This window comes from Periplaneta americana, chromosome 9, assembly GCF_040183065.1.
Source record: "Periplaneta americana isolate PAMFEO1 chromosome 9, P.americana_PAMFEO1_priV1, whole genome shotgun sequence".
In the NCBI taxonomy this organism is placed as follows: Eukaryota; Metazoa; Arthropoda; class Insecta; order Blattodea; family Blattidae; genus Periplaneta; species Periplaneta americana.
In genome coordinates, this window is record NC_091125.1 from 54,378,086 (window position 1) to 54,390,694 (window position 12,609).

Genomic DNA, 12,609 nt, shown 5'->3' on the forward strand with positions numbered 1-12,609 from the left:
ACATTGGAGTTCATGATGAAGTTTGTACCTTGGCCAGACTGCTAATCTTTAGTTAGCTATTCATAGGGTAATGTACGTACTGTATATTAAGATGTTTATTATTTTCAAAATATACTATCGTGCAAAAATACTGTACAACACACGTTTGTCAAGTGCATTACAAAATCTCGGAAATCGAAAAAGTCACTCTGCTCGTTTTTCAAACTTTTCCTCGCTCATGTAAAAAGCATTCCCAACCTTGTATCGTAATATACTATTATCGCTACTGATTTCATTCTGGCAAAAAATTCAACACAAGTCATAGACAAGTCAGCACAAGTCATAGACTTTGTACCATCTGTACAATGCCTACACAGCGAGTTCATTCTATTGCATTTCTGCGAAGTGTTCATCTGTCAACTTATTTTCCGGTAGTTGTCTTTCTATTTTAAGGTCTGCAGAATAATAATTAATTACTCTTCTACGGATTCCTCATCAATATACCCGGTAAAAAGTATCAACATGGCTAAATTGGCAAATTCGGTCTAAAGTCATATGTAAGGTTTTTCAAAAGTAAGTTCCCATTTTGAAACAGCTGTATCTTCTGTACATATCAGCAGTTTGGTTTCATATAAGTACATTACTGTTTAGAATTGTTGGTTTTTTTTTTTTATCGATGCATGTTTCGTTGCAATGGTAACTGTGTCTCGCTTGTATAAACAATAATTATTGTTCAGAATACAGACGGCAGTTGTAGGAGAGTAAATTTTCATAACTTTACAATGGTTTTACCTTCACTAGTTCCAATTTGCCTCCTCCAGTGCTATTACGATTGCAGTAGACAATATGCATATGCATCGAGAAGATTTCGAACGTTAGGGCCTACATTGATTGAGAAATGGACGGATGAGGCACATTTCGAATTGAACGGAGGTGTTAATACTCATAATTTGCAGGATATGGGCAGAAGATAATCCGAACACAATTATACAGCAAGGATTACATGATATCAAGGTTACTTTCTGGTGTGGTTTTAAGTCACATTTCATAATAGGACCGTACTTCTGTGAAGAAATTGATAATATATAAACAAAAACAGTGACGGTAACCGGGCAGCGATATTTTCAAATGTTGCAAGACTTTGCAATACCAGCGTTACTTACTTACTTACTTACAACTTTTAAGGAATCCGGAGGTTCATTGCCGCCCTCACATAAGCCCGCCATCGGTCCCTATCCTAAGCAAGATTATCCATTAATATTTGAGGAGAAAAATTCGCTCCGACGCCGGGGATCGAACCCGGATCCTTGGTTCTACGTACCAAGAGCTCTGACCACAAAAGGGAAACATTGAAGGAGGAGAGTTCGATCCGGTGCTGTGGATTTAATTCGGCGTAGTTCAGTGGTCAGAGCGCTTGGTACGTAGAACCAAGGACCCTGGCTCGATTCCCGGCGCCGGAGCGAATTTTTATCCTCAAATATTAATGGGTGAAGTTTTCTTTTACTTCCCCACCCAACAGTTGAGTAGTGGAGGTCACAGTACTGTCACCCCGATTCTTTCCAGGGTCGTAGAGCCAATCACTGTCAGTACTGTAAAAACTAATGTAGTCGATATATTTTGTAAATTGGTTGCGCCATACTCGCTTAAGTATAATGATGTATAATTTTTTTTTTTTTGGAAATGAGGTTATTATTTTGAGTGGCGTAATATAGCCTACTATTAAATAATAAAGATACGAAAGCACAGTAGAGCGGGGAAGACCTGTGCTGTGATCTCATCATGTGCCGTGGCTATATTACCAATGGGTATGGAGGGGGAAGGTAGGTATAATATTGACCATCATGAAACAAACTCTCTTTCCCCTCTCGCAGAGCTCGCATGCTAGGTCTCGCCTCCTCATCTGTATGTTAATCTAACGTTAAAACTGTATTCATTTTAATATAAAGAGTGAAGGCATGGGTAATACTAAAATTGTTTAATTTGAGGTCTTCGTAGAGTTGTCCCAAATGCAACCAAATGTTGAGAATTAAACATTAAAAGATTCCTTAGAGAACTTGTTTATGATGTGTCTTGCTTGTTAAACAATACTATTGGTATGTATTCTGGCTAATTTAAGTGTCGAATACTCTTGTTAGCCCACAGATGATACTGATAGACATATGAGCTTATTCCAGGCCACGTTGCTCTCTCTCTGTTCTTTCTGGTGCATTTACAGGGGGGGGGAGAAACTTACCGATAAAGGCCTTTAGAACACAGCACACTAAAAAAGATCAGAATGGTCACTATAACTGTTGTAATAGACTATTCCTTTCTCTAAAATACAGTAGGAAAACATGACGAAGAATTCGATTGCTTTGTTCCCCTTTCACCTACCTATGTTTCTTTGCTGTTCTAAATTGTGTATTGATATATTTGTATTTTTGGCAGTCACGTCCGATTTTATTTTCATATGTGGGCATTTTATTATATACAAGTAAATCCCTGTGGCATGGAAGCTGTGTCCAGCGTTATTTCGGAATAGGTCTCTGGCTGCCAGAAAATGACAGTTCGTAAAGGAACTAGTCCTTGTTCGTCTTTGTTGTGCTTGTTAACGGATAAGATTTAGTCTGCTCATAGTTCATATTTTATTACCATTTTTCTTGATCGATTTCATATTTTATTACCGTATTTTCTTTGGTCTATTTGTATCTATGACGATAGTTTGGTCTGTTTTACAGAATTGCTTCGAAACCAGATTTGCGGTTTATGATATTGAGTTGTATTCCGATTTTGTCCACATTAATAATTGGTCGCATTTCTTTCCTTGTATGTGTATTTCGTACATATTAATTGTTTTGTCGTAATCTTACGATTACGCATGCAAGACAGAACTCGGTTGCTATAAGCCTTGGTAAGTTTTACGGATAATACTCGACGATTCTTTAGTTTATGTATTGTCTGGACAAACAAGGAACATTTTAAAATTATTGCATGACAGCTTTGATATCGAAACTGATTCTATAGGTTTGTTTTGAAATGACGTACAAAATGAATGGAGAAAGTTCGTAGGGTTTTCACATAGTGCTGTGTCATTTACAATGATTAAGATGTATCTTACCATGATAGTGTTGCAGATGTTTGTGTATTCTCTGGTATAGCGTTGTGTTACACCTGGACACTTAGAAACAGGTGTGTGCCCGATAATTGAGAGCGTATTGATAAGTGAATTCATAATCCAAGTGTGGTAGCTCCGCTTTCGCAGCATGCAGTGTAACATGACAGCTCATCGGTGCCAAAATGATGAAATCTGCCGGCGATGGAAGCATTCCATTTGCTCCTGACCTTACTCACTCGAGTGAGTCACTTGATAATCGTCGTCCAAAGAGCAGATGATGTAACATGTTCTCTCTATGTTGAGGACGGTGTTCTTGATTTTGTGACATTTGTCTTTTGGTGAAAAGCTTTCTTATTATTATAGGAGATATAAAGAAAGATTGTGTTGCTACAAAAATCTTTTTCGAGATTTTTCGCTTTCTTAACGTCCTTGGATACGAAAAGGATGTATTGGGCAATCTATCCGTCTGTAAGAAATGGTTTCTTCTAAACTATAAGGCTACTTTTATTCGGTTTTAGTATGTACAAATCAATTTATCCGCGAATGATGCACGTGGGATTTAATAATTACAATATAAAATTAACATGTTTTAATTTGAAATAAACGTGACACTCCACGTCTAGAATAACCGGACGCGCGCGCGCGCGTGTGTGTATATTTTTTTTTTTGTATTGTGTAGAATAACTTTGAGACGGCCGAGTTGTTATTGAATGAAATATGTTGCTAAAAATGTATTTAATGTTCTCTTGTACTTTTCGTTGCGGATTTGTTCAAGTCCAGAATGAGCAGGTGAAAGAGGATAATAGATAGTGCAACCAGTAATTTGTGAAAGCTTAGGTAATGTGAACAACTGAAGCATGATCGGTATGAATTTTCACACAGCCTAATTAGTCATTTCTATTACAATTTACCTCAGCATCAGTTTTAAATGTTGATTTTAGTAAATAGAATACTATTAGGAATGCCAATATAGAGTTGTTTTATGTGGATTTTTGTGAAATTAATTCCACATCGGCATACAGTATACATATGTGTTTTAATGCGTGCAGTTTATAAAATAAAGCTTATGTCTTCGGGATTATAAATAATACATACGTATTATCTGCAATCCAGAACACAAATTCATTCTTTTTCTTGAGACACATATAAAATAATTGTATTTCTTTGTGTTATGAATCGATGGCCATAAAATATTAAAAAAATCCTTTGGTGCATATTAGCTTTACATAATTGGTTAAATGCTTCGGATTTATCTACATATAAGAAAGGAATTTTAACGATAAATCTCTAGCGATTCCTTTTATGAGCCTTCAAATTAATGTCGTTTTGCGTATGTTTGACAGCAGGTTTTTTTTTATTCCAAAATACATTTTAAAATAGAATGGAAATATTAAATTTAGCACTATTGAGTGTATGGAGTTTATCATGATGCAATAATTACTGCGTATTTCTATGATCTAGATATAACTCTTTTGTTCGTTGCATCGGCATGTCTTGATTTATGAATTATTGATAGACGTTCGTAGTGATGAGGTCATCGGAACAGTAAGATTGACTCATTTATGTTACGACCGAAAATCGTTAATGAAAAATGAGTAATAGTATCAGTTTACATAATATTGTATTATTATTCTGTCACGATCATCATTGTAATCTGTTCGTCTCTTCTTCTAGAAAGTCGTACTTTGAGACTCTTGCGGTACACATGAGGCCTATAGAAGCTTTAGTGGTTGCACGTTAGTAAGAAATTCTGTCACGGAGTTGCGGATACAAATTTTAACAAGAAATTAACAATGATTTAATTCATATTGGACGAATCGTTTGCCGAATAGTTAGCTTATTAGAACTGTATGCAAGAGACTCATCTTCAAGTATTGGGAAGTCTAGATTGAAATTAATGTTGAAAAGTAGCGACAATTATAGGTATCGGCTAAGTGCCTGCGTTTCTCATTGTATAAATTGATCAGTTGTGGAATAACCAACCTTATGTTACAGCTCCATAAACAAGTGCACGTCCTTTCCAGCCAATAGACCTATAGCATTTCCCTTGGGATGCAGTATGGACCATCTTTTCTGACTACAAAAAAAAATAATCCTACTTTTCCTGTAATCACCAAGCAAGTGGCTCTTGGGATGCAGTATGGACCATCTTTTCTGACTACAAAAAAAAAATAATCCTACTTTTCCTGTGATCACCAAGCAAGTGGCTGTTGCACCGATATTATTAGTATTGTTTCTTCTCTTACAATTACTTTGTTTTATGTGGATTGCTCGGAAAGTAACATACCAAATTTTTCTCTCTTAGCAAATATTTTTTCTGTCGTCTAGGAAATTATATAATCATATAAAGCGATGTCTTTTTGACACGATTTTTCAATACACAATCCCTGTCACTAGTATGGCCTTGCAGCTACGAGAAACGAGTATATGTATGTCTTGTCTGTACCACTCTGCTTTCATGCAGCCACAATCTCACGGTCCTAATCTCGCCGTCATCGTTCTCAAATCTCGTAACACTAACAGCAATTTTCAGCTGACTGAAAAAATGAAAATCTAAGGGAGCTAGGACAGGGCTGTACGGTGGGTGGGATAAATCTGTTAGACTACTTATGGGGTTCCCAAACTCGTGCGAGGGCGTGCATTGACATGCTGAAGCAGAATCTTAGCAGGTTTCATGTCGAACTCTCCAATAACGCCTCTTTGTATGGTTTCTAGGTCTTAATAAAGATTTCTGAGTTGGTGTCCATTTGATGTCACATCGATACAAATGTCACATTCGCAATTCCAAAACACAGAAAAATAATCTCTTTCCCGGTGGAGGAACCGCTTTTCAATTTCTTCTGTCGACGGTATTGGAGTGATGCCATTCCACCGAGATTTTGTTTCGGGTTCAAAATAATGGATTCGGGTTTCATCAGCTATGATAATGAGAAGCAAGAAAGGCTCACTACTGGTCTCAGAAGTCTTTTAACAGGTCAGCAAATTTTTTTGTCTTCTCTTTGAATTTTGAGTCCAACTGTGAGGCTTCGCGAAACCCATCTTGCGTATAGTTTTTGAGTGTTTGAGAATGCTCAATATCTCACAAACACTTCGTTTGCTAATTCGAAGATCCAAACCCCAAATTATGGCTTGTGATATTGTGTCGATGCTCTGAATGTGGCTTCTTCACCATTCTGCAACATGCCTGATTTCAAGAATGTTGAGGGACTGCCAGAGGTTGGGAAATCATTGAGATCCGTTTTTCCTGTCTCTTGAAAGTGTTACACCTTCCTGCCCAGCGACTGTGTTTCTATCTATCGCACATGTTCCATGGACTTGCCAGATATGTTTGTGAATGTATCCTGTCGTTTAATTTTTAGAAACAGTAAAATTACTTCAGTTTGTGACGAACATATGACTGATACATTGCTGCAGCGGTACTATTTGGTGGAATGAGCTGTAACTCCGTCTATGAATACAGTCAACAATTTGCTATACGATATTACTTTCCGGGCAACTTTCGTACTGACAATACAACTACCACGACTGTTTGCATTTAGTGTATCTACCATCACTATATTTAGTAATATTACAATTCCGCCACAACTGTTGTTACTAGCAACATATTCACTAACAATTTTAAAACTATTAATGCTCTCATTCCATCACTATTGCTAGTAACATATCTACTGTTAATAAAACATTGCACCGCAATAAAAGTAGGTTTACTCGACACACCACCATATCGTTATAACACTACTGTTAGCACTCACTATCTCCATGTCACATACATAGCTTCTTCTGGTATAGTTTTTGCCAGCTTATAAAAAGATTGTTTACTGATCCAGTGTGTATTATTGTATCCATTAGCTTGCCTCAAACGGAACACGTGTCGCAAATCACGTGTGCCCGTGACTCTCAAAACTTATTTTTATCTGCATTATGTTTAATCACATGGACAATGAGGAGTTGAAAACATAGCTTTGCTGAGCGCAGGTTTGTTATGGCATGTGGTGATATTTAGTATCAACTTGATAAGCGGCACACACCTTCTAGCGTTTTATAACGTGGTGGTAACAGTATTGAAAAAGTACCATCACCTCGTCACATCATTACTGGACATGTAAAGACCATACCTCCTCATTCCACTACGGCGAGTATTGAAAATACAATACCAACACTTCGATACATCACCATCGTCAGTACTGAAAATACTACCGCCATTTCGTCACACCATTATAGCAAGTACTCGAAACAGCATACCACATCGCACGCGTACTGTTAGTAGACCTATTGGAAATACTACCAATACTTCATTCACCACTGTATGTGGCCTGATAGGGCACTTGAAACAACATCTCGTCACACCGCTGCCGCCAAAGTCCACTTGATCTATGCTGGAACATGATTTTTTTTAGAAAGAAAAGGACATACTTACTGTCTCACTTGCACATATGCTTAGAATCTATATTAACACAACTGAAATACTATCTAAGTCACAGTGTGAAGACCACCACTGACAGCCACCAATTTACTGACTAGCAGTACAACAACTAGGAGGAAGGTATGACAACAGAGTTTAGTTTTTTCCGGAAAATCCTAAGCCTTATTGAGAGTTTTGCATCGTACTTCACTAGGGATGGAAGCAGGTCGTTTGTGAGGAAAATGTCTTAACATAAACTAAAATAAGTAATGTAGTTCTGGAAGTACTATAACCACCACTATTGTGGCCAGTACTGTAAATTCTACCACCATTTCGTCACACCACTGCTGCTGGTATACTGGGAATGTTGCCTCCCCCTCACCGACACACAATAAAATATTGCTAATACTGGAAATGAGTCCATTGTTGTGGAGTAACGATTGGTATGTCTGACCGTGAAACAAGTGGACCCGGATCCAGATCCTGGTTGGGACAAGTTACCTGGTTGAGGTTTTTCCCAGGTATTTCTTCAACTCATTAAGAGCAAATGGTGGGATCACTGTAGACGCTGGACCCTACACTCACTTCGCAGGCATTATTTTCCCTACATTTCACTCAGACGCTAAGATAACAGTTGATAAAGCTTTGTGAAATAAACCTTAAAAAGTACTGGAAATATCTACCGCTGCGGATTAACGGTTAGCATGTCTTACTGTGAAACAAGCTGGTTATTGTTTTTCCGAGATTTCCCCTGGGACAACTGAAGCAGAATTGCTGGGCAACTTTCGGCGTTTGGGCCTCATTTCGTCACATACCATTATCATCATTCATTAGGCCATGTTGGCCTAGGTTGATTTCACGGTGCAGCGTGCTGTGTAAGTATGCAGTAGCGTGACTGTTCGGCGACACAATATCATTCACAGTAACAGGAGAGTTAATACAGGTAATGTTATTTTTGCCTTACACTAAAACTCCTAGTACTTTATAACTACCCGCCTCACCATTCACGACTTGTGTTATGGTTTAGTGCCACAAGATTGCTATGCCACCACTTTGTTACTAATACTACTGTTGCTGCTGCCAGTAGGAATAATCTAATCTTTAAATAACATCACTTCAAATGTCTATACAATTAACTGTGTTACCGGAGCTACTACTATCACTGTCGCCATAACTAGATGGTGCTGTTTGTTATTCTTGTAATAAGAGAATTAGTGTAAGATGAGCTCATAATTCTCTCCTGGTAAAGAAGACATTTGCTGAACTTGGATTACTCATTGCTGAGATGCGCTGTACATAAGATAAATTCTCGAAGAATGCTATATTTCTCGAAATTCTCCAAACTAGATTAGTTTCTGGATTCAGTTATGAAGCAGACATGAGGATCAAAATGGCGACTTCCATCGTATCCGTTGGTGCGTCACTTCCGGTGCGCACGGTCGCCCTAACTCCCCTCAATGCCTGCATGAAGAAGGGTCGTTAAAACCATCCCAAGATTTTTTCCTCTGACATATCTGAGCACCGCACACTTCCGGTTTGGGTTTGGCGACTCTACACCGCAATTGGAAGTTTTTCTTTTCTTTTTTTTTTTTTTTTTTTTTTTTTTTTCGTTTGTGTTGTGGAAGGTGGACGAACTTAATTTCCAATTCAAGTGCAGCGAGAATGGTGATTTTATGGTAACATTCGATCCGTCATAATTGCAAAAGAAGTGTCACTGAATACGATGAATTGGCGTTTGACAGGAGTTTTGCCTGTGGTAGAGAATGGAAGCGGTGAGAAATTTAATTTTTATTTGCTACTAGCCGTACCTGTGCGCTCCGCTGCACCCGTTAAAAATAAATGTAAAGTAATTACATAATTAAAATAGGACATTTGATCCAGAGCACATTCGTGTTTGATAGAAGGATAAATCGTTTAATATGTTACTTAATTTAAATTGCATCCAAATAATTAAAATGCGATCATTTTGGTCCAGAGAGACTCATTTGGTGCAATGACAATTCCTTTAACATATTTCTTAATTTTTATTACATGCAACCATAGTTTAATGAATGGTAATAACTTAATTTTAACCCTTGTTTTCTAAGTATTCAGTAAATGGCGCTTGGCCCACTATGGTTCTGAACCCTTCAAATAACTTAAATTACATATTATATTATATTATATTATATTATATTATATTATATTATATCAGAAGTTACTGTAATAACATTATAGCATTATGTCCATCTAGAGAAACTACACTTTCCAATGGTGAAATAATAATTATACAAATCGGTTAATTTAGCTTCCGATATTACTTCATACAAACACAGAAACATTCTCCGTAGGCTATCTTTCATAGCTTTCGATTGTTGCTGTCCAAGGCCCTTTATAGACGAAGTCATTTGTTTTTTAATTCATTACACGGCCTTAGATGGCAGTAATTTTAATTTTAAAACTCATCTCATTAAATATCAGTCATATCAAAATTTTTCAAGGAATAAAACTTATCGCAAATTATTTTTAAAGAAACTTTTGTTATGTAACATTTTTCACAAAAATCAATAATAAGCGAGATATTTCGATTTATTTAATTCAGGCCCCCTTATAACCCCCCTTTTAAATAAAGTATTTTGAATGCCATATAGCCTAAAATCTAAGTTACAACGAACTTAATTTATATTCCAATTTTCATCCAAATCCGTTCAGCCATTATCGCGTGAAAAGGTAACAAATATACAGACAGACATACAAACAAAAATTGAAAAAAAAAAAAAAAAAACGATTTTCAGTTTCAGGGTGGTTAATTATATATGTTAGGACCAATTATTTTTGGAAAATCGAAAATTACCAGAAAAATTTCGGCTACAGATTTATTATTAGTATAGATTAATGGGTATTTATGTAATATGTTCCTTGAAAATACCAACAGAATTTTAATTATGTAACAAGCCATGAGGCTTGCGTGCCCTGTGAATCCAACGTTGAACGCCTCCGGTCGGCTTCGAGAGATGTCGTTACGCAAAGTATGTCTGTTAACCGGAATCATTTTCCACAAATCCTTTTTAGGCTGTTTCATGTAGAAGTTTTACTTTGTTATACAATTAACAAAGGGGGAGTTGTGATGGAACCAAATGATTGATTTGGGAACTCTGTAAAGTAGGCTTGTACTGTTTTAATATATCTAATTGGGCTTCGTTTATACAGAATAATTACCACGTTTATACAGAATAATTACCACCGTAACTTGGATTTTGTTCGTATTGAATATACATGAATTAATGTTCAGGTAAATATTACATACGCACAAGTAAAGAACACATAATAATTTAATTTCATGCTCCCTAATAAATACTTTTTCCTCTCTCGTAACATTGTACATAGAGTAATGAATTTCAAGTCACATGTTACTAAATAGCTGCTTAAGTTTAGTTTTGGATTGCTGAATCAATGTTTATGTCCATGAATTTGGGCTATTATTATACGCAATAATTTGATAAAGATTAGTGTACTGTTAGCAGAGTAAATGATGGGAAGAGAAGTTGTATTTTCAGGTATTTAAACAATCTATGTGGATTATATCATTTTGAAATACCGTATTAGCCTAAACAAATTAAAAATCGCGCTCACGTAATGTAAAATTTCTTAAGATAATGTCAGTAAAAGTTTTAAATTGAGGTTATGTTGACAACCTAAAATTGTGTAAGGTGCCCAAAAAATTTGAAGCTAGGAGCTTTTCGGCTAAATTAATTACGGACACTTTGAAAATAATAAACCTACAATTTGAAATGGATCAGTGAACAAAATCCATAATCAAAATATTCACTACATTTTTTGTGGATGTTCAACAATCTCCAATGAGCTTGTTTTTCCTGAACATGTTACCTATTTATTCTTGACCTGTTTGTCTAAGAGGAAATTTCTGATATAACATCATGAGTTCATGACTCGTTCCAGAGATTAACTTCATTTAAGAATGTGTTTATGGTTCAATTAATAGTGCATTGAACATATTCCGCAAAATTTGATAGAATTGGGTTGAAAATATATTCTACAAACAATCTTATGGTAATTGAGTAAGCAGTAGTATTTTTGGAATCAAAAGCATTGTTTACTTTCTGTGTATTTTGTAGAATTTGCAATTATGGTGATCTTTAATAAAAGTCCTAATACATTGTAATCATTGTGCTTTGAGGGATATGAGTGATGTAAGAAGGCTTTATCTACATTGTTGAGAAATGGAATTTACATGACTTCAGTATGTGACTGAAAGGTTTGAATATTTTGAACAGAGTAATTTCAACATTAATACACAATTGACCTTTTGTAAACACAGTATTTCGTCATCCTCACGGCTACAACACCATCGCTGCAATAATAGGTTCGGAATATACTTGGGTGCGTAAAGAGTTCATGTATTTATGATCTTTCGAATAGGCGGCTATTTCAATGCTACTTCGAACATTCCGTTCCTTTCCTATGGTCCTGTACACCTAACAGTATTCGGCCAGGGCTGGTTCTGGTAAGTGCGCAGTGCTTGCCTGCACGCAGGTGGTCAATCTGTTAGGACTCCCATGAGAATAAAGTCGAGATGTAATTGAATAATATTTTAATTTTGGTAGTGATTGCCGATGTAATATAGGCCTAACACAATTTCAACCCGCTAAAAGTCGTATGCCTCATTATTTAGGCCATGCTTCTCAAAATAATATCCTATCGGTTTTAGTGAGTGGCTTTTAATAAAACATGAAGGAAATTGTAAAGAAATCAAAACACTTTTTGTAATTCTCGACTGCACGTTAGACGCCTCTCTAACTGAATAGATATAATTTTTGTAGTAAGAATTATCAACTATTGACTCTTCTGATGTGTGTGTGCGTGTGTATGTAAGAAAGTCTCTTCAGACTTTCAGGTCCGAGCTGAGCTGGTGTCTGCACACTAAGGCACCCTCTGTCCTACGGCCGGGGACATGCCTGTGGAGATCAGTAAAGCCCGCTGCGGTGCATTGCATTGCCTTGCCTGTGGATTTGGATGGGGAGGGTCCAGGTTAAATAAACTGTGATGCAGCATTCCTGGACGTTGACGGGGCAGGTAGATGCACCGCAGGGAGATAACTATTTGCTAATTTGAAAACATATTACTATACTCGTTG

The 12,609-nt window shown here is 36.6% G+C and overlaps 1 protein-coding gene across 3 annotated transcripts in view; it reads left to right on the top strand.

Annotated features, from left to right (window-relative positions):
• Positions 1-12,609, top strand: part of Imp (IGF-II mRNA-binding protein) — a 345,234-nt gene that overhangs the window by 178,377 nt on the left and 154,248 nt on the right. The window lies entirely within an intron of this gene.